This window comes from Rhinoderma darwinii, chromosome 2 (assembly GCF_050947455.1).
Source record: "Rhinoderma darwinii isolate aRhiDar2 chromosome 2, aRhiDar2.hap1, whole genome shotgun sequence".
NCBI lineage: Eukaryota > Metazoa > Chordata > Amphibia > Anura > Rhinodermatidae > Rhinoderma > Rhinoderma darwinii.
Genome location: NC_134688.1, coordinates 161,558,469 through 161,581,190, shown reverse-complemented (window position 1 = coordinate 161,581,190; position 22,722 = coordinate 161,558,469). Strand labels below are relative to the sequence as shown.

General features: G+C 41.5%; 1 protein-coding gene across 8 annotated transcripts in view; it reads right to left on the bottom strand.

Moving 5' to 3' along the window:
• MBNL2 (muscleblind like splicing regulator 2) overlaps positions 1-22,167 on the bottom strand; it is a 148,157-nt gene extending 125,990 nt beyond the window's left edge. For all 8 annotated transcript variants that reach the window (XM_075852396.1, XM_075852399.1, XM_075852402.1 and 5 more), the window contains exon 1: positions 22,055-22,167. The gene's annotated coding sequence lies outside the window, so the exon portion shown is untranslated. The remainder of the gene's footprint in view (positions 1-22,054) is intronic.
• Positions 22,168-22,722: the final 555 nt, after the last annotated feature.

Sequence of the window (22,722 nt, the reverse complement as noted above, 5' to 3'; positions counted from 1 at the left end):
TGAAGTATGAATGTCTATCATCGGGAATCTGGGGATTTGTCCGCTTTGAACATGCCTCTTGTAATGCCTGAAACAACAGCTCTTTGCGGCTTCTATGAGAAGTAAACAAGGAACTTGTGAAACAGATGAAATGCACTTACTAACAAACTACTACACTAAACTATCGACTCCCATTTCTTTCACTACGTGTATGGTGATTATACGGTCATGTTGTGTCTATTCTAGAAATTAATTTATTACGTTATTAACATAAAGAACTGCTTTACTATTTTGGTCTATCCCTAGTCATGGGACAAGAGTGTAGTGTAAGTTAACTCTATGGCTTACCTGTACACCATAATAAACTATGGCCCAATAATAACAGAATATAAAGGGGCCCGAGGCAAATACTTTACGGCTCTATTAAAATTTTGCCTAGTAGAGAATTGGATATGTTATTTCATTACCCAATCCTTTTCCCCCAAAAAAAACATTTATAACTTTCAATGCTGTACCAAGCATTTGTTTTGGCTAATATTAAGTGTTTCATATAATAATACAGGTTAGATCATTTCATGCTTCGGTCACACACATAAATTATGTATGGAGAATCATGACCTTAGTCTTAATTTGAACATACAATTTTTCCCCTTCATGTACTCGATTGTACTATCTGTTATTTGTTTTGTTGTACAAGAACATGGCTAATATTCACTGAGTTATTATCCTTGTCTCTGTTCAAACCAGATGTTACATGTAGCTTTTTTCCCTATATTATCTGTAGTGACACTTGTACTTTTATTTTTGTACATCGCCCTTCATCCTAGAACATTCTCTGAACCTACTTTCTGCATTGATGTCAGTGTATTTTGTATGAGTCAGCTGGTAGCATCAAAATAAAAGACATCTGATCTATTACTTCTATTTTTATCTTTCATCAAATCCTTCCAGCCATGTGGTCTCTTTTTCTTGAGCTTTTCTTGAGTAGTAAGGCACCATGCACACGAATGTGTTTTTGCGGCCGCAATTCACCCGCAATTCTGCGGCTGAATTGCGGTCCTATTCATTTCTATGGGCCCATGCACACGTCTGTGCATTGCCCGGGAGCCTGGACCGCAAAAAGATGGGACATGTCATATTACGGCCGTATTTTTGCGGTCCAGGATCATTGAAATGAATACACACGGCCATGTGCTCGGCCCGAGATTTGTGGGTGGCCCGCAGATGACACTCCGCAGCCATCCAAGCCGCAAATCACGGGCCGTGCACACCACTACGGTCATGTGCATGAGCCCTAAGGCTCTTTGCACATCAGGTTTTTCGCCTACGGTTAACGTATACACCGGGAAAAGCCCCATGGCGTTTAATGGTATACATTAAACGTATACATCATAAACGCTCATGACCTTATTCATAACGTATATTTGAAACCGATACCATTATAGCCTATAGATGATGGATAACACTATTAAACTATTAAACTATAAAACTATAATGGCATCCGTTTAACATATACGTCATGAAAGGCTATTGAAACACCCATGACATATACAGAGAAATTTATACCTGTGACGTATGCCATACAGTTGAATAAGTCACCCATAGGCTGGCATGTTAAAAAACATATAACACGCAGTATTTTTTGCAGGATATCTCGGGGTGGAGAAACGTAATATACTATGCTATTCCATACTCCAAAAAAAAGGTATATCAACGTATACCTGAGGCCAAAAGGACACTCTTTTGGCCTTTGTCGGGCTAATGTAGTGCTATGAACACATTTATCATGTACATCGCGAGCTTTGCCGACTTACATGCTAAACAAAGGCCCAAGACGTGATGTGCATATAGCCTAATAAAGGTTTATTAATTATTATTATTATTATTATTATTATTTGGAGCAACATACAGAGCAAACATTACACATTATATGAAATTAAGCCACAAAAGTAAGGGCTTGCTCACATCAGCGTAAACTTCCATTTGGATTTCCTTTTATCTGTTCTGTCAGAGGAACAGATGAATGGAAAGACAAACGTAAAGCATTGCTTCCGTTTGCATCACCATTGACTTAAATGGTATTTTTTGGTTTCAGTTAGTTTCAGGTTGCCTCCGTTCCGTTAGAATTTTAAAAAAAATCCACGGAAACAGCGCAGCACACTACACTATTGTTTCAATGAAAAAAATGGAAAGCTAGCAGAGCGGAGGCAAACTGAAACTAACTGAAACAAAAAAACACCATTGAAATCAATGGTGATGCAAACCGAAACAATACTTTCCATTCAACTGTTCCTCTGACAGAACAGATGAACGGAAATCCAAACGGACGTTCAACACTGATGTAAACAAGCCCCACAGGATAGTGTCATCAGTATATGACACACGGACTCTGCACCAATCAGCTTTTTCGGCTACCTCTGTACACCGGATGTTATGTAGTGTTCAGTGCCGGAAGCAGATGGCTCCATACGCTGCATAGCGGCCGTGCTGCAGAACTGCAACTCTGCTACTATTTACTTGAATAGGAGCAGAGTTGCAGTACTGCAGCATGGCCACCATACTGTGACTGGAGTCATCTGCTTTCGGCACAGACATCCGTTGCCCGGAGGCAGCCAGAGCAGCTGATCGGTGCGTGGTCTGGGTGTCGGACCCCACCCATCACATACCGATGACCTATCCTGTGTATGAAAAACTGTCCTGTGTCCGGACAAGCCCTTTAATGTCTAACAACAGAATTTAGACTTAAAGAGGTAGATCACAGTTAGGGCATGACCACACATGGCGGAATTCCTCCGCAACTGTCCGCATCAATGCCGCACAGAATCTGCGTTGCAGATTCTGCAGCGGATCTGCACAAAATGTGCAGAAAATTGATGCGGACTGGCCGCTGCGGACTGCAGGAAAAGTGCTTCTCTTCTCCCTATTCAGTGCAGGATAGAGAGAAGGGACAGCACTTTCCCTAGTGAAAGTCAAAGAAATTCATACTTACCGCCCGTTGTCTTGGTGACGCGTCCCTCTTTCGGCATCCGGCCCGACCTCCCTGGATGACGCACCAGTCCATGTGACCGCTGCAGCCTGTGCTTGGCCTGTGATTGGCTGCAGCCGTCACTTACACTGAAACGTCATCCTGGGAGGCCGGACTGGAGACAGACGCAGGGAGTTCTCGGTAAGTATGAACTTATATTTTTTTTTTACAGATACATGTATATTGAGATCGGTAGTCACTGTCCCGGGTGCAGAAACAGTTACTGCCGATCGCGTAACTCTTTCAGGACCCTGGACAGTGACTATTTACAGACGTCTCCTAGCAACGCTCCCGTCATTACGGGAGCCCCATTGACTTCCTCAGTCTGGCTGTAGACCTAGAAATACATAGGTCCAGCCAGAATGAAGAAATGTCATGGTAGTAAAAACAATACGCTCCGCAGCACACATAAGATCTGCGGACTTCATTGCGGAATTTTGACTCTCCATTGAAGTCAATGGAGAAATTCCGCCATGAGTCCACAACCAGTCCGCCACTGCTCCGCAACAGACAGAGCATGCTGCGGACACCAAATTCCGCTCCGCAGCCTATGCTCCGCAGCGGAATTGTACGCATCGTGTAAACGAACACTGCTAAATTAAAGTGAAAGTCAATGGAGAAACGGCTCCGCTGCGGATTAACGCTGCGGAGTGTCCGCAGCGGAATTTAAGTGAAATTCCGCCATGTGTGAACCCGCCCTTAGGTTGGGTTCACACGACCTATTTTCAGGCGTAAACGAGGCGTATTATGCCTCGATTTACGCCTGAAAATACGGCTCCAATACGTCGGCAAACATCTGCCCATTCATTTGAATGGGTTTGCTGACGTACTGTGCCGACGACCTGTAATTTACGTGTCGTCGTTTGACAGCTGTCAAACGACGACGCGTAAAATTACTGCCTCGTCAAAGAAGTGCAGGACACTTCTTTGGACGTAATTTGAGCCGTTTTTCATTGAATTCAATGAAGAACAGCTCTAAATTACGGCCATCAATGACGCCTCGCAAAATGCGAGGACAAGCAATTACGTCTGCAATTACGGATCTATTTTCTCCTGAAAACAGCTCCGTAATTTCAGACGTAAATGCAGTTTACGTGTGCACATACCCTTAAGACAGAGATGCTGTAAAAAATAGTTTTAAAAGTTGCAATGGAGTCATTTGTCGTGAGTCCTGCGACACTTACTCTAGCTGCATGAACTTGGAATAAGAATGACAATATATAAACAGGATCTTTTTAGCACTTGTAAGCCACATTTGTCAGTCTCATTTTATGATGCGCCTCTTTGATACCAGTTAATGGGTCAAGGTTATCTTACCTCATCATCCAGATGCTGCACATTCTACATAGTAGTGAAGATATCAGGTATATGTATTAAGATATGGGACTGTTCCCTCCTGCACCATTCCCTGATGAGCTCATTACTTAACCACAACAGGTCATCATGCAGCGCTGCCAGACACCAGAGCAGTTAAATGCACAATAATAACAAGATACATCTCTGCCTATATGTCTCACTTCTATCGGGGTGTAACCTGATGCTTGCTGCAAACTAACACACTAAACTAAAAGAAAAAAGTGATATTAAAAGCCAGTCTCTAAGAAAAATAATAAGCAACATTTATAATAAAACCAATACCAATACCAATAAAATAAATTTTCATGTAAAAACATAACAAATATCATATACACCAAAGCATCATGCACATACTGTGTTATTCCTCCACATTTTAGTTATCTGTAATACGGTATCCATAGCCTGCTATTGGACCATACCTTGCCTTCGTGTTCCCTGAATTTTAGGGAGAAATATGGTGCTTCATGGAGGTACCGTACGGATGCACAAGGAGCGCCTATGGGACTATATTACGCCACTTGTGCACATGATAATGCTGTGCGCCGTTTGTCCATGAGTCCATTTGTACATGAGAATAGGTTGGTATGCGTAGTTTTTCCTTTGGTATAAAATGGTATTGGTTGGACAATTGTGGTTTTATTTGTATGTTAATAATAATATTAATAATAATAAAAAATAAATAAATAATAATAATAATAATAAAAATTATTGCAAGGTCAAAGGGGTAAGTAATGGACATTGTGTTGCTTAATTTTTCTGACCAGGCAATTACACTTTTAATACATGTATATACTTATGACCAGTACCCTGGTAGATCATATCAATTTGATACTTATTTTCATTGTTTCAAGTTGAGGACACTGTTTATTATTTCTGCTGTAAGTGCATAATTGTATTTATATTAATGTATTTATATACAAAGCGCCACAGCTGTACAAAAAGTTCAATGCAACCCATCAACAGTTATCTATTTATTTATTCTAGGGCAAGCTAAGCAGCACATAGTAGGTGTTGTAGACCACGTTATAGACTTTGCATTGGGGCCCAGAAGCTTCAAGTTACATCTTTGTGCCCATACACATTGTGATTTTTTTACTAGCTCAATCAAAATTTAGTCTAATGTCTATGAAAGATGTCACTCTTAGTTGTCCATATTTAGGGGAGAAATAAGTTGTACTGAAAAGGCGCCACTGGCCCTGATGGCCTGGGCACCTGGAGATTCCACCCCTGTTCCCACATTTGGTGCACTAACCTATGGGGAGGCAGTTATTCTGGATCCAGCTACATTTACCAGATTTTTTATTGGAAGGTGTTATTTAGGCACTGTACAGTATGGTTACTGTTTCACTGTATTATTTTGGCACAGTATGGTACACCATAAGGGTGGGATGCCAATAGGAAGTACTGCACGGGGCTCTATTCAACCTAAGGCCGACCGTTGATGATTGTCAACAATGCCAATAGGTCAATGCATCAGCAACATGGCTGTACTCCCCATTTTCCTATATTAACAAGAACATGCATTCTCAGGTGATCTAAGCAAGCAAGTTTAGGGAGAAATCTTTCAACCTAAAAATATCTATCAACAGTCAGAATATTTGACCACCATTTAAAGGGGCTGTGTTCTTTAGAAAATGAACTGTCATATACCTTATTAGAGAATTCTGAGTTACTAGGAGGGGTGGTCCTCTGTTTAGACCAGCAAATACAAAAACAATCTCTCTTTCTGGAGGACCTGTCCTGTATTGCATTACACAGACAACCCATTGATATGTGTAATACTTCATTTCCCCTGTGGTGGAGCTGCAGGGAACTTGATCACTTACTGCCAGGTTTCCCCACAGATTACAGCGGATCGTTGGGGGTCCCAGAAGAGGGACACTTTGTGATCAGCTTATTGTCAAGGGACCCATCAAACAAGAAGAGATTGTCCAAAGCGGAGAACCCTTTTAATGTCGAGAAGCTTTACATCCAAGGTTTAAAATCAATCACAAATCCAACAGAAGGGCATTTTAAGAACAGACATTAGTACACATGCTCTACAATTATGCAGTTACTTTAATGTGCAGAAAGACAACATCCCTGAAAGATCAAAGCCGCTATAAATGGAAGAAAAACAGAGAGCAATTTACAGTGACACTTTCAGAAGCAGCTAAACAGCAGTCATTATTGACTATATCCAGCTTGTCACACCACATACAGGTTTGCTTTTTCAAAATAATCCATACATCTACATTTTAGGCTCTCAGATGTACAGATGAATTAATTTATCAATTTATGCAAAACATTCAGGAGTTGAAGAAATAAAGTACAAAGGAGCTGATAGACTGATATAATGGCAATAATTTGGTAATTTGGCAAGGTAGAAAGGCTGTTCAAGCTTGAAAAATTAGGCACCAGTGCTATGCTAAAAAACGGAAACCTTACTGAACGGAAAAAAAACGGAAAACAATTGCAACGGAAGCATTACAATTGAAATTAATGGTAATGAAAACGGAAGCTATGGTTTCCGTTTGACTTTCCGTTCATCGGTTCCTCTGAATGAAACGGAACCCGTGAATAGAAGCCCAACGCTGATGTGAACAGGCCCTAACCTGTATTGGATAGCTGGCTAACTAGACTTACCCAGACCTGAAAACAACCTCCCCATGTATACGTCTAATATTCCCATAGACTATTGGACATATAAGTTTGGCCAGTATAGATCAGTATTCCGTTGCCGCCCTCAACTCTAAAGAAAAGCGCAGTCGACTATGCTTTTCAATTCAAGTGGATCCTGCAAAAAATGTCTGGGACATATGTTTAGCTGCACTATTCAAACTAGGAAACATTTAGATCACTCCATGAGCCAGTTTTCTTTTTGTTATGTCTCCTACACACACACATTTTGGGTGGCGTTTTTTTGGTAACCTTTTTTTTTAATGGTTTTGGTGGCATTTTTCCAAAACAGTGTGTTTTACCGCCTGCGTTTGTTTAGGTGGCATTTTTAACATAGCAAATTACGTGATTTGAAGATAATGTGATGCAAAGATTAATCTTTGCAACACATACTTTTTTCTGAAAAAAACGCCAACAAAAACGCCATAAAAAACGCAACACACATTGTGTTTTTTGGCAGATGTAAATAAAACCTATTGAGCTCTGTGGGATAAAAATGACACAAATAATTGAAAATAAAAAAAGGCACCTTCTATATATACCATGGTAATTGAATGCCACAGTTTTTTAAAGGAACTCTGCAAACCTGAAAGACTGTGTTATATCTAGTGCAGAGGGTGGTGCATGACTTCTAATCCCTATCTTTCTTATCTAATTCATGTTAATGTGCCACTTCCTCAGGCTTTGCACAAGGCATAGCATGTTAGGTTTGCTCAGTGTGCCTTTCATGCTCAAGTGAATAGGACAGTAGTCCAATACCTTGCAAGGCCGCTATAAATGTTACGGCGCGTGCAAGTACAAACAGACAGGACAAACATGTAAACCACGTAGAGGCTGCGGCGCTCGTACGAGTGCAACAGTCCCTTCAAACAGCTGAACAGCAGGGGTGCCGACAGTCGGACCCCCACTGATCTAATATTGATGGCCTATCCTAAGGATAGACCATCAATTTTAATAACCTGGATAACCCTTTTAAGGTTTAAAATTTCAGTCACAGATCATTTTTACATGTTTAATGTACACTAAAGCACCTTTATGTAACAGTTCTGGAAGTTCCCCTTTAATACAGGACAAGTGGCAGGCATTGTACTTCATATTCACAAAAAAATGAGTCTTAAGGCCCTTTTACATGGGCCGATGATCAGGCGAATGAGCAAACATGGCAATCAGCCAACGAACGAGCAAAAGTTTGTTTGTCGGCTCATCACAGAGGATGTGCTGCCAACCATATGCAAACTGTAAGGGGACGATGGATTGTATTAACGATCGTTCGTCCCATACTCCCGATCATTGCTCCATGTAAATAGAGCAAACAAGTGCCAATCCACTGTTATTGGCGATCATCGCTCATTAGCAGGCAGAAAATCTGCCCGTGTAAAACCCCCTTTATTAAAGAGGCACTGTCAGCACATTATAAGTGCCCTATCTTATACATGATGTGATTGTCGCTGTAATGTAAATTACAGCAGTGTTTTTTATTTAGAAAAATGATAGTTTTTGACGGAGTTATGAGCTTTATGCTAATGAGTTTCTCAAAGGACAACTGGGCGTGTTTTACTATATGACCAATTGGGTGTTGTACAGAGGACCAATCAGCGTCATACACTTCTCTCCATTCATTTACTCTGCAGATAGCGATATAGCTATATCTCTAATTGCAGTCACATAAACACACTATAACGCTACTCATGCGTCATGACAATGAATATACATTACCTCCAGCCAGGACGTCATGTGTATTCATTCTCCTGACCACTTCTGTAGCGTCTCTGTGATTTACAGCATAGCAGGCGTAGTCTCGCGAGATTACGCTGTAAACTGTCATTCACAGCGAGATCGTGCTGTGCTGTGCTATAAATCACAGAGACGCTACAGAAGTGGTCAGGAGAATGAATACACATGACGTCCTGGCTGGAGGTAATGTATATTCATTGTCATGACACTTGAGGAGCGTTATAGTGTGTTTATGTGACTGCAATTAGAGATATAGCTATATCTCTATCTGCAGAGTAAATGAATGGAGAGAAGTGTATGACGCTGATTGGTCAGCGTTATACACTCCTCTGTACAACGCACACTTGGTCATATAGTAAAACATGCCCAGTTGTCCATTGAGAAACTCATTAGCATAAAGCTAATATAGGTCATAACTGATAGTTTTCAAAATAAAAAACACTGCTGTAATCTACATTACAGCGACGATCATATTATGTACAATATAGGGCACTTATAATGTGGTGACAGAGCCTCTTTAAGAAAATGTTTAACCTTATTGATAGAGATTGTTGTCCTTGCACTTTCAAGTAAATGATTTGTGAAACATAGACACAATATTTTTGTCAATAAAGAACTAGCAATAGAAGTCTACAAAGTAATTAATTGTGATCCAAATCTAACAAAAGGCAGAAATTATGTAAACACCTGGAGTTTTCTCATAGCCTTCTCTACAGGACTTGAAAAACGCATGTACAAAATTTTACAAAATAAAAAAACACCACCAAAAACACATGTAAAAACACAAAAAATGCATGTTACATTTAAAAAAATATTTTTATATGCCTTTTTTTATGCAGTTTACAACCCAGAACAAAAAAACCCTGTGGGAAGGAGGCTTAGGGCATGACCAGACGTGGCGGAATTTCTCTGGAATTCCGCTGCGGACAGTCCGCTGCGGAATTCCGCAGCATACACGTTTCTCCATTGCTTTCCACAGTTTTTTAGTGAGGTTCGTTTACACGTTGCGGAAAACTCTGCTGCGGACCATAGGCTGCGGTGCGGAATTTGGTGTCCGCAGAATACACTGGTTGTTGCGGACGTGTAGCGGACTTGTTGCGGACTCATTGCGGAATTTCTCCATTGACTTCAATGGAGAGTCAAAATTCCGCAAAAGTCTGCAGATGTTATGTGTGCTGCGTAGCGTATTTGTTTTACGAACATGACATTTTTTCATTCTGGCTGGACCTATGTATTTCTAGGTCTACAGCCAGACTGAAGCCCCATGCACACTACGTAAAAAGCGTTATTACGGCACGGGCAGGCCCATAGAAGTCAATGGGGCTCCCGTAATTACGGATGACTACGTTTGTGCACCCGTAATTACGGGAGCGTTGCTAGGCGACGTCAGTAAATAGTCACTGTCCAGGGTGCTGAAAGAGTTAAACGATCGTCAGTAACTGTTTCAGCACCCTGGACAGTGACTTCCGATCACAATATACATCAACCTGTAAAAAAAATAGAAGTTCCTACTTACCGAGAACTCCCTGCTTCTTCCTCCAGTCCGGCCTCCCGGGATGACGTTTCAGTCCAAGTGACAGCTGCAGCCAATCACAGGCTGCAGCGGTCACATGGACTGCCGCGTCATCCAGGGAGGTCGCGCTGGATGTCAAGAGAGGGACGCGTCACCAAGGCAACGGCCGGGTCAGTATGAATTTCTTTTACTTTTACTAGGGAAAGGGCTGTCCCTTCTCTCTATCCTGCACTGATAGAGTGAAGGGAAAGTACTTCCACCTCAATACGCAACGGCCAGTCCGCATCAATTTAATGCCCATTTTAGGCAGAGCCATAACAGAATCTGCAACGCAGATTATGTGCGGATTGATGCGGACAGTGGCGGAAAAAATACGCCACGTCTGGTCATGCCCTAAAGGACATGTCCAGACGTGGCAGATTTGCTGCAGAATACCACTGCATACAGGCCGCAGTGGAGCTCTGCAGCAGACTTATATTTCTTTGGTTTCTATGGCTTTTTAGTTTACTTAGTGCAGATGTTGCAGAAAACAACTAAGCGGAAAATAGCTTGCGGTGCGGAAGTTACATTCCGAGGCATACTAAGGGCATGGCAAGACGTGGTGGAATTGCTCTGGAATTCCGCTGGGGCCAGTCCGCTGCGGAAAAATATGCAGTGGATATTTTGTCCATTGGTTTCCCCACCTTTTTAGTTAGGTTCGTGCACACGTGGCAAAAAACTCCGCTGAGGACCATAGGCTGCGGTGCGGAATTTGGTGTCCGCAGTATAAACTGGCTTTTGCGGACGTGTAGCGGACTTGTCGCAGACTTATTGCGGAATTTCTCCATTGACTTCAATGGAGTTTCAAAATTCCGCAATGAAATCCGCAGATGTTATGTGTGTTACGTTGCGTATTGGTTTTACAAACAGGATATTTCTTAATTCTGGCTGGACCTATGTGTTTCGAGGTCTACAGCCAGACTGAGATGAAATGTTTTAAAAGACAGCAGGAAGTACTCTTCACCTGAATACGCAACGGCTAATCCGCAGCATTTTACTGCACATTTTAGGCAAAGCCGCAACAGAATCTGCAACGCAGATTATGTGCAGCATTGATGCGGACAGTGTCGGCAGAAATACGCCACGTCTGGCCATGCCCTTAGTCTATTGCGGAGAATCATCAGATTGTCACTACAATGCAAAGGCCTAAATGTGTAGCAAGTCCGCCGTTAAATCCACCACGTTTGGATGAACCCTTCACAGGATTTTGCAACAGATTTGTTGCGTAATTGCCATGAATTTGCGACATAATCTTCAGCAGAAAATTTTCGCACACGTCCAAACATGCCTTACTTGTCTACTATACAATACAACACAATCCTGGACCCTAAATAAAAGCACTGAACAAAGTGGGACAAACCCCAGGTATGGTGCTGACAGATGAACGATTCCACAAATCAACTTGTTCTGGTAACTTTGATGGCTCTTGTGCTTCATCCCACTGAGCACCCAACAAAGATAGTCACAGAATCTCAGAACGTCTTGTAATAGTGGCCAATTTCCTGATCAAATTTCTGATGTAACTTTTTATTATACGACTGTGAAATGTACATTTGAAATCTTTCCCAGACTGCAGCTCTCGTCCAACTTGCATAAGCTCTATGCTGAGTCGGCAGAACCATAATTATCAGCCAACCGGACGTAATTGGGAGTGAGCAGAGTTCCCCACACTAAGCACTCCGAGTGACACAAACAGAAACACAGCACCAAAACAATCCAGCTGTGTTCCAACCAGAGAAAATTTCCTAGCTCACTATTTACAGAATATGAAACAAAAGAATCCAAACTAAGACTGCTTACAGCGAGCTACCTACAAAACACCAATGCCTTGTGAAAAGTTTATATTACCCCATCTGCGTGGTAAATGGAAGTTACAGCCCTGCAATTGGATATGTTAGAGTCTGAATGCCAATAGTATTAAACATCACATATTTGTTCAAATGCCAACAATGCTTAAAATGTAAAACTGGGAACTGGTCCCTGAGCTATTAGTTTTTTCTCCAGCGCTAAAACAATAACCTTATTTAGTAATTGAAGAAAAACCATAGAGTTAATTTAAGATGAGGAATGGAATAATATGAATTCATATGCAAGTATATATCATGACATTCGAAGTGGTAGTGATCCTATGTCAATGTAATGATTCCAATAACCCTCTATACATAGCTGGGGTGGTACACCAGGACAGCACGGTCAGCTGTTTGCAGCTGCGGAGTCAGAATGTTTACATTACCTTCCCCTGCAGGTCTGTATAGCCTGTCCATCTGCCCAGTATACAACAGACATCCTTTACTATGGAGCCCACTGGTTCTACTTTCATCCATTACAGGTTTCCATCAAGCGTACGCAAAAAAAAAGTTGCCGAACTTTGATTAAAGGGGTTGTACGGCCACGGGACCATTTTTCATACTGATGACGTATTCATAGGATAGGTCATCAGTATATGATTGGTGGGGGTCCGGTTGCCTCCGGTCACCGGATGTTATGCACGGTATGCAGTGTTCGATGCCGGAAGCAGAAGGCTCCGACCACTATATAGCGGCAGAGCTGCAGTACTGCAGCTCGGCCGCTATACTGTGACCGGAGCAATCTGCTTCCGGTACAGACATAGATCATCCACAGCACTGGCGTAGCTATAGGGGTCGCAGCGGTCGCAGTTGCGACCGGGCCCCGAAGCCAGGGGGGCCCACAGCCCCCCGCACCACATCAATAAAAAGTTACTATAGTAACTATAGTATCCTGAGGATAGGCCATCAATGTTTAGGGACTGCACAACCCCTTTAAGCCTACGATGTAGCAGGCTTAGAGGGCCCATGAGACAGGATCACAGATTGTGTGATCCTGTCTGCTGGGCCCTGTATCTAAGCCAATCACATGGTAGGCTTAGATACATGGCCCATGTGTGATCCTGTCTGATGGGCCCTGTATATAAGCCTACCACACTGTAGGTTTAGATACAGGACCCCAGCACACAGTAATCTTATACTGTATAAGATTACTGTCTGCTGGACGCTGTATCTAAGCCTAGCTTGTGGTAGGCTTAGATACAGGGTCCCACAGACAGTATCACACATGGGCCCTGTATCTAAGCCTAACACATGTGTTACTAATCGTTTTTTTTGTGTGTTTTCTTACAGGTTCGGTCGTTGGACTACGTCGGATTCCAGGACTACTTCGATGACGGCTATTTTTTTTTTTATTATCAATAAAATGGTTAATGAGGGTTGTGTGTTTTTTTTTTATTTCAATAAAATATTTTTTCTATGTCTCTGTGTTTTTTTTTAAACTATATTACTACCGCCTTAGTAATGGCCGCCGGCTGATTGACAGCATGCATTGCTAAGGCGGGGCTTAGTGTTAGCCGATGCAGAGGCTAACACTAACCCCCTTTATTACCCCGGTACCCACCGCCACCAGGGGTGCTGGGAAGAGCCGGGTACCATCCAGTACTTGACCATCTGTAGTGATGGTCGGCCACTGGGGTGGCCGCAGGCTGGTATTATCAGGAGGGGAAAGGCCAAAAACAGTGGCCCTTCCCACCCTGGTAATGCTAGGCTGCTGCTGCTGCTTTATTAAAAAAATAATTGGAAAGAACGATGTCGGGTCCCCCCCCAATTTTCATAACCAGCCAGTTACAACACAGCAGCAGCAGGCAGCATTACCAGGGTGGTAGGTGCCACTGTTTTTGGCCTTCCCCAGCCTAATACTACCAGCCTGCGGCCGCCCCGGTGCCTGCCCGTCACTACAGATGGACGGGTACTGGTTCGTACCCGGCTCTTCCCAGTACCCCTGGTGGCGGTGGGTATCGGGGTAATAATGGGGGTTAGTGTTGGCCTTTGCACCTGCTAACATTAAGCCCCGCCTTAGTAATGGAGGTTGTCAATCAGCCAGCGGCCTTTACTAAGGCGGTGATAATAAAGTTTAAAAAGATACAAGCACATAGAAAAAATATTTTATTGAAATAAAAAAGAACACAACCCTCATTAACCATTTTATTGAGAATAAAAAAAAAACGTAATTGAAGTTCTCGTATCCGAAGTCCAAGAACCGAACCTGTAAAAAAACACAAACACACAAAAATAATCAGTAACACATTAAGAAGCAAAATTATTATTCTTACCTTTCCAGGGTCCAGCGCTGGAGCCGCAATGTCAGCGAGCTGAGCCCTGTATCTAATCCGATCATGTGTGATACTGTCTGCTGAGCCACTGTATCTAATACTATCAGGTGTGATACTGTCTGCTGGGCCCTATATCTAATCCAATCATGTGTGATACTGTCTGCTGAGCTACTGTATCTAATCCTATCATGTGTGATACTGTCTGCTGAGCCACTGTATCTAATCCTATCATGTGTGATACTGTCTGCTGAGCCAATGTATCTAATCCTATCATGTGTGATACTGTCTTCTGAGCCACTGTATCTAAACTTATCATGTGTGATACTGTCTGCTGAGCCACTGTATCTAATCCTATCATGTGTGATACTGTCTGCTCAGCCACTGTATCTAATCCTATCATGTGTGATACTGTCTGCTCAGCCACTGTATCTAATCCTATCATGTGTGATACTGTCTGCTGAGTCATTGTATCTAATCCTATCATGTGTGATACTGTCTGCTGGGCCACTGCATCTAATCCTATCATGTGTGATACTGTCTGCTCAGCCACTGTATCTAATCCTATCATGTGTGATGCTGTCTGCTCAGCCACTGTATCTAATCCTATCATGTGTGCTACTGTCTGCTGAGCCAATGTATCTAATCCTATCCATAGTTTATAGGGTCGTAGTGCTATAGATATGCTATGCTGTCTCCTATACACACATTTTTTTTGGGTGGACACATATGTATTGGGTCTATTTCCCCTGATGTTTTAAGTCCTTAGTGACGCCCCTGGCTGCTGGTGCTGCATTGTTGGGTTACTTAGGAGACCCATCGAAGCTGCGGACCGTCGGCCATTAGAAGTTTGCGGGGGGGGGGGGGCAATAAGAACTTTTGCATCGGGGGCCCATGAGCCTTTAGCTACACCCCTGATCCACAGGACAGATCATCAGTATGAAAAACTGTCCTGTGGCCGGAAAACCCCTTTATCTTTGAGCTCTCACCAGTGGCAGGCAGAGATAGACAGCTGAGGGCCCCTGTGCAAGAACAGTATATGGGCCCCTTGCTCTTCAATATCACACCCATATGTCTCTTTTTCAATCTATAAGTAATTGTTAGCCATATTATTCATTAGCTCAGGCATTTAAATGCAATCTAAAAGACTGAAGAAGGCTAATTTAAGGTGACAGTGGGTCCCCTTACCTACTAGGCCCCTGTGCTGCTGCACAGGTTGCACCAATGGTATGTCCATCCCTGGCTCTCACCTCCTTATACTAAACTGTATGGTTCAGAGAGTTATGTTTCTATTGAAGACACAGACAACTTTTGTTTTTTCCTCCCAGCCTTCCAAAAGCCATAACTTTTATACTTTTGTGTTAACATAGCCATATGAGGGCTTGTTTTGTTGTGGGACGACTTGTAGTTTTAAATCGCACCATTTAATTTACCGCATAATGTACTGGAAAACAGAAAAAAAAAATCTTTGTGGGGTGAAATGGGAAAAAAATGCGATTCCGACTTTGTATTTTGGGTTTTGTTTTCTTTACATCGCTCCCTATGTGGTAAAAACTAAATGTTAACTTTATTCTACCGGTCAATACATATATATGTATATACAAATGTATATAGTTTGTTTTCTTTAACCACTTTTACAAAGATAAAACCATTTGTTAAAAAAAAAAGTTGTGTTGCCATATTCTGAGAATCATAACTTTATTTTTCAGTCAATTGAGGGGTGTGAGGGCTTGTTTTTTGTGGGGCAAGCTGTCGTTTTTATTAATACCATATTTGGGTACATGCATCCGACTTTTTGATCACTTTTTATTCAGTTTTTCTGGGGAGCTAAGGTTGCAATTTTCTCTTTTTTTTTTTTAACATCAATTAAAATGTTAAATAAGTTATATTAGAATAGCTCCGACTTTTTTGGGCGCGGCAATACCAGGTATGTTAATTTCTTTTTTTTTTTACATTACTTTAGGGGGAAAATGAGAAAAAAGGGTTTTTGGAACTTTTACTATTTTTTATTTTTTTTACAGTTTCTTTTTTTTTACAATTAAACAAAACTTTATTTAACTGTGCTTTACTTTTTTTATTAGTCCTCCTAGTTGACTTGAACCAGCGCCCTTCTCTTTCTAACGTCTTAGATGATGCGGCCGCTATTGACTGTGACATCTAAGGCTGGGTTCACACACTGTGTTTACGGACGTAATTTGGGCGTTTTAACCTCGAATTACATCCGAAAATACGACTCCAATGCGCTGGCAAACATCTGCCCATTCATTTGAATGGGCTTTACGATGTTCTGTGCCGACGGTCTTTTTTTTTACGCGCCGCTGTCAAAAGACGGCGCGTAAAAAAGACGCCCGCATCAAAGAAGCGCCTGTCACCTCTTGGGACGCAATTGGAGCAGTTTTCCATTGACTCCATAGAAAAACAGCTCCAATTACGTCCGCAAAAGACGACGCGAAAAACGCCTGCACATGCCATTACGTCTGAAATTCAGGAGCTGTTTTCTCCTGAAAACAGCTCCATAATTTCAGGCGTATCGGACGTGTACGTGTACGTGTGAACATACCCTTAGTGGTCAAACAGGCGCAATCTGAGCTATCTCTATTTTTTTTTTTCCAAAAACAGTCCCACACCTGTCCACAGGTTGCGTGTGGTATTGCAGCTCAGCCCCATTGACTATGGAGCCGAGCTGCAATACCAGACATAACCCATGGACCGGTGTGGCGCTGTTTCTGAAAGAAAGCAGACATGTTTTTCTAATTATGGACAATCCCTTAAAATAAATTACAAAGTACCCCAATGTTCATACACATTATACTGCCCTGATACTATTTAGCATATATACAAACATATAGTGTATTTGGACACCTGTGAGTATATACTACATACCCAGTTTGGTCTCCAGCATACTCTATCGTCACATTGATTTTTACCCAGCTTTCCAAAGCTCCTTAACGTAAATTTGCCTAATTATGCAGTGATAGGCCACGTTCAGACGTGGCGGAATTGCTGTTGAATTCTGTTGCGGACAGTCCACAGTGGAATTCTGCAGCAGCCGTTTTTTACATTTGCTTCTATACATTTTTAGGAAACTTAGTTCAGATGTTGCGGAAAATAACCGTGCGCAAATTAGGCTCCGGTGCAGAATTTTCCCTCCGCAGCATGCACATTATGTTGCGGAGAAGCCGCGGAATTTCACTGCGGATTTCAGCATTTGCACTGCAAAAACTGAAATCTGTGGCAGGTCCGTTACGATATCTGCAACGTCTGAATTACCTGTCAAATATGCAAATGTTGGTGCAGATTCGTTGCGTAATTGGCCCAAATCTGCACCAACATTTGTAGCGGAAAAATTCTACTACGTCTGAATGTGGCCATATAGCAAAGGAGGAATTATAACTGCATAACTAGGCAGATTTGCCATTCAGCAGTCTAGGAAAGTTGGTTGATTTTCCAGGTAGATGTGTAAGGCCGGGTTCCCATTGGTCGTATACACTGCTTAAAAATCAAGCAACATATCCAACCTGGAACCGGCAGCACCTTCAGTCCGAAAAATGAGTTTTTTCGGACGGAATTTCCGCTGCAGAAAGCAGTGCTTGAAAAAAAAAGTTGTTACTTACCCCCTCCCTTAGTCCGGCCTCCTACGATGACATTGCAGGCCATGTGACGCTGCAGCCTGTAATTGGCTGCAGCAGTCACGTTGAATGAAACGTAATCCTAAGAGGCCAGGCTGCAGGAAGAAGGAGGGCGTTCTGAGTAAGTATGATTTTTTTTTTTTCGGAGTTGGGATTTTTGTGGCGTAATCGCTCTGATTACGCCGCAAAAGTCGCGACAGTTGTCTTTCTGTTGCGGGTTTTGCATCCCCATTGAATTCAATGGGGAAAGCCCGCAACAGAAAATCAACAAAATCGCAACATAAATTAACATGCTGCGGAATTACATTCTGCACCGCAGGTCAATTTTTTTAAGTTTACGCTGCGTTTTTTTCCGCAGCGTGGGCATGAGATTTTCTAAATCTCATCCACTTTGCTGCTAATGTAAATGCTGCGGAATTTCCGCACAAAATTCCATTGCGGAAATTCCGCAGCGCTTACGCTACGTTGGAACCCGGCCTAATGGATGTACCGATTGACTGTGTTAACACTGCTGTCCTGGTGTTATACTGTATGTGTGTTTATATATATAATATTGGGGCACTGGTACATGTATGCTGCTTCTGTCCCTGTATCAGCAATCAGTAAGAAGAAGTAGAAAGAAAAGTAAATTAACCTAAACAAAATTGGTATCGCCGCATCCGTAATGACCCGTACTATGGTTTTTATCCCGCAGGGTGAAAACAATAAGAGAAAAATGAAAAAACAATGTCAGAATTGCTGTTTTTTGTTCATCCTCACAAAAAAAAAACTGAATAAAAAAGGATAAAATAGTTGTCTGTACCCTAATATGGTACCAATGAAAACTACAGGTCGTCCCACAAAAAAAACAAGCCCTCATATAGCTCTATCAACGGAAAAAGTAAAAGTGTAAATTATACAATACATTATGTGTACTGAAAAATGGTGCCATTAAAAAATACAACTTGTCCCGCAAAAAAGAAGCCGGAAAAGTTGACAGAAAAATAAAAAAGTTATGGCTTTCGGAATGCAGAGATGAAAAAATGAAAGGACTTGCTGTGTCCTTAAGGCCCAAACTAGGCCCGTCTTTAAAGGGTTAAATACAAATATAAAATCCTTATATGGTCATCTGCTCACCAAAGAGATTTGCATGGAGCTTCTTCACTTTTGCATTCAACCTTCAGTCTTGCACATTGTATTGAATGCAGCATATTGTATGTGCACAAACCATAGAAGGAATTTATTAAGAGGTGTATGCTACTTTAGTGGCCTAAAAAAGTTGCAAATTATATCTGTTTTGCGCAATAATTTTCACATTTTATCACTTATATGCAGCTTTTGTCACTTTTCAAAAAGTGGGCGGAGCTTTGCAGGAGGGGCGAGGGCCAACAAATATACTTTAGTTATAGAGTTTAGTGAAAATCTATTTCAGTTTTCAGTTTGTGGTTCACGGACAGCCCAAGATGATGGAGAATAATTTGTATTATGCAAGTTTATCAATATATGAAAAACGATAAAGAAAAAATACAAAACATCTAATAAACCAGGAAAAACTAACATTCATCTCTGGATGCAACATAGCACATAACTCAGCTCCGAGGTTGCTGGCCACATATCGTATCTAGATCAAAGGGTTAAAAATACATTGCTGGAATATTCATGTTCTCAGACACATGTAGTGACACGCAGGTCTTCTCAAGCTATCATTTTATGTTGGAAGATCAAATATAAAGAGAATGAGTCATGAATTTTACAGAAACATAGAAAGTGGAAATTGAGCTATGTGATGGCGCTTTACAGCCATGTGTCATAAAAGCAATGTTTACCTGTGTGACATTACCGTGCAACTGGCGGGCATGAACATCTGCCTGACAGCAGGAGAGAAGATCCCACAAGCAAATAGACATCTACAGCACACACACACACACATATATATATATATATATATATATATAGCTAGTATAATTGTTAATCGGGGATCAATTGGATGGAATAGGGGTCAGATTATGAGATAGATTGTGAGAAATATCTAAATCTCCCGGGAAGAGAGTTTTCATGAAGAAAGTTCATAATATTAACTGTTAGCATAGGGCTTCAAAAAAGATGCATGCGCATTGCATGGAAGACACAGTCACATCGGACTTTCATTATTACTTATGGTACAGAAAAATGCATGCAATGCTGTGACTATTGTAGAGATTCCACCATGACAGGAAATTTTTCAATAGCCGCAATATTTTTTATCAAAAGTAACTGTGGTTTGTGTTGCATACAATTCTAAGTAGTTCTAACCTCGGATCGGATTCTTAACAAACAATTTTTTATTTAGTTAGGCTATGTTTACACGCAAACTCAAAAATGTCTGAAAATACGGTGCTGTTTTCATGGGAAAACAGCTCCTGATTTTCAGACGTTTTTAGAGCAACTTACTTTTTTCCCGGCATTTTTTATGGCCGTTTTGGAGCTGTTTTTCTATAGAGTCTATGTAAAACGGCTCCAAAAACGTTCCAAGAAGTGACCTGCACTTATTTTTCACGGGTGTTTTTTTACGTGGCCGTTTTTAAAAACGGCCAGGTAAAAAAACGGCCCGTCGGAACAGAACGCCATTTTTCCCATTGAAATCAATGGGCAAATGTTTGGAGGCGTTCTGCTTCCGATTTTTCGGCCGTTACCGGCACGAAAAACGGCCGAAAATAAGCCGTGTGAACATATCATAATTCCTAACTGCTTCTCTTGCAGATTATCAGACTTTCTGGATTATCAGATGCTGGAGGAATTTCACGTAGAATATATATGTCCTAATTCAATCTTTTAAGCCAGTGGGCACATTTATCAATAGTGTTTTAAGAATATGGCTCAAGTCAATAAGAAATTTGGCGCAACTGTCAAAAGTTCTTTAGTCACTCTCCTTTGATGCATCTTTTTCAGATGTCATACATGTCACAGAACACCATTAAAAGGTGCACGTCATTCAACAATGTGTCACAAGTCACTTGGTGCCATTTTCATAACGCACATTCCGCTATTTTTACTAGTGGATTTCAATACAGAAATCTGATGCGTATACATGCATCATATGTAGAAAAGCAGATTTTATTCTGACATAGCCATCAAAAAAACTTTATGAGGTGTATAAAATATTTTGTAACATAAGTAGCAGGACATTTATGAGGTGTATAAAATATTTTGTAACGCATACACATAAGTAGCAGGATATATTAATATCCTCAATGGTGCAACGCTTTCCCAGAGGTGTTGGAAATATACAGCAGCAAAAAGCCTTGTCATAAGCGGTCTTGTCTCTGACATATTCCTCATTCAAACTTCATACATATGTTGCAAATCCACCACAAAAAGAATGACATTGTACAAAAAAATCATGACATCATCTCTACAAATAGACTGACCCTGGATTATGCACACATCATCCAGGGGAATATTGTATTTTTACCACAAAGAACTGCCTTGTCAGCATGGTCATATATGTACAGTATGCGAAGAGACCTGTGGCTCACACAATATGGCGTTTCCCCCAATCTGAGTTATATTCTAAGTCTAGACAACTTGCATGACAGGAATGACGCATGATAATAATAATAATAATAATAATAATAATAATAATAATAATAATAATAATAATAATAATAATGATAGTTGTTAATAAAAGTGTTTGTACAAGGGGTAGTATAGCATATATAATATACTAATGCTTATCTGTACACATATCCTCTAATAATATAATAATAAGCTCCTTTCCTAGCCATTGCATACAAGACCCCTTTACTGTACACCACTGTGACAGGATGGGCCCCCTCCCCCAGCACCCTGCCTGAGGAAGCAGTGACACCCAGCCAGCAAGCCAGGCAGCCGGCAGAGCACTGGGACAGGGAGCGGCTGACACATGGAAATCCCTGCTTTACACAGCAAGTCCAGGCCTGGCACAGCACCGCCCCACTACTGAGTGCCACATCTGCTCATAACGAGGTGCACCTGAGGCCTGGGCCCCGACTCAACATGGCTCTTACCTTGTAGCAGATGTCTGCAGGGTGACAGCTTTGAAGGGACAGGGAGAAGCTGAGAAGAGTGAAGCCTATGGATGTGCTGAGAGTGAGGAAGAAGGCGGATCTGACTGTGGTGCTGGGTGTCACTGAGCCAGCACAGGGGGAGGAGAGCGGGAGGGACGAGGAAACTTGTCAACTTTCCGAGCTCCAGTCTTCTCTGTGCACAAGTACACACTAAGAGGCCTTTTACACAGGGTGATTATCGTGTAAAATTTTGTAATATCTTCTAAAAGTTCGCAAATCATTGGCCAGTGAAAACTTGGGCAGCGATTGCGCGATCAGCGAGAAATTGCTCGTTTGTCATTGATCAAATCTTTTATGATGACCTAAATACTATTGTTTGTCGGCAGTATATCCCCTTGTGTAAACAGGCATCTGTAAGTTGTTAGAATACGAGGCGAGGAGGTGTAGAAATGTTGGCTGAGGCATGGTGCATACTCAAAGGAGCGAAGACAAACGATCTCAAAAGCGAGGGAAATTCTCAAAAATATATGATTATTGTTGTATATAAATTCATGTACAACAAGTATATCATCGAGAGACGCTCGTTTTTACAAATTTATCTTCACATGTAAAGGAATCGGAAAAAGAATGATAGCTTCAGTTTGTTGAAAGCAATGCAGATTTGCGAA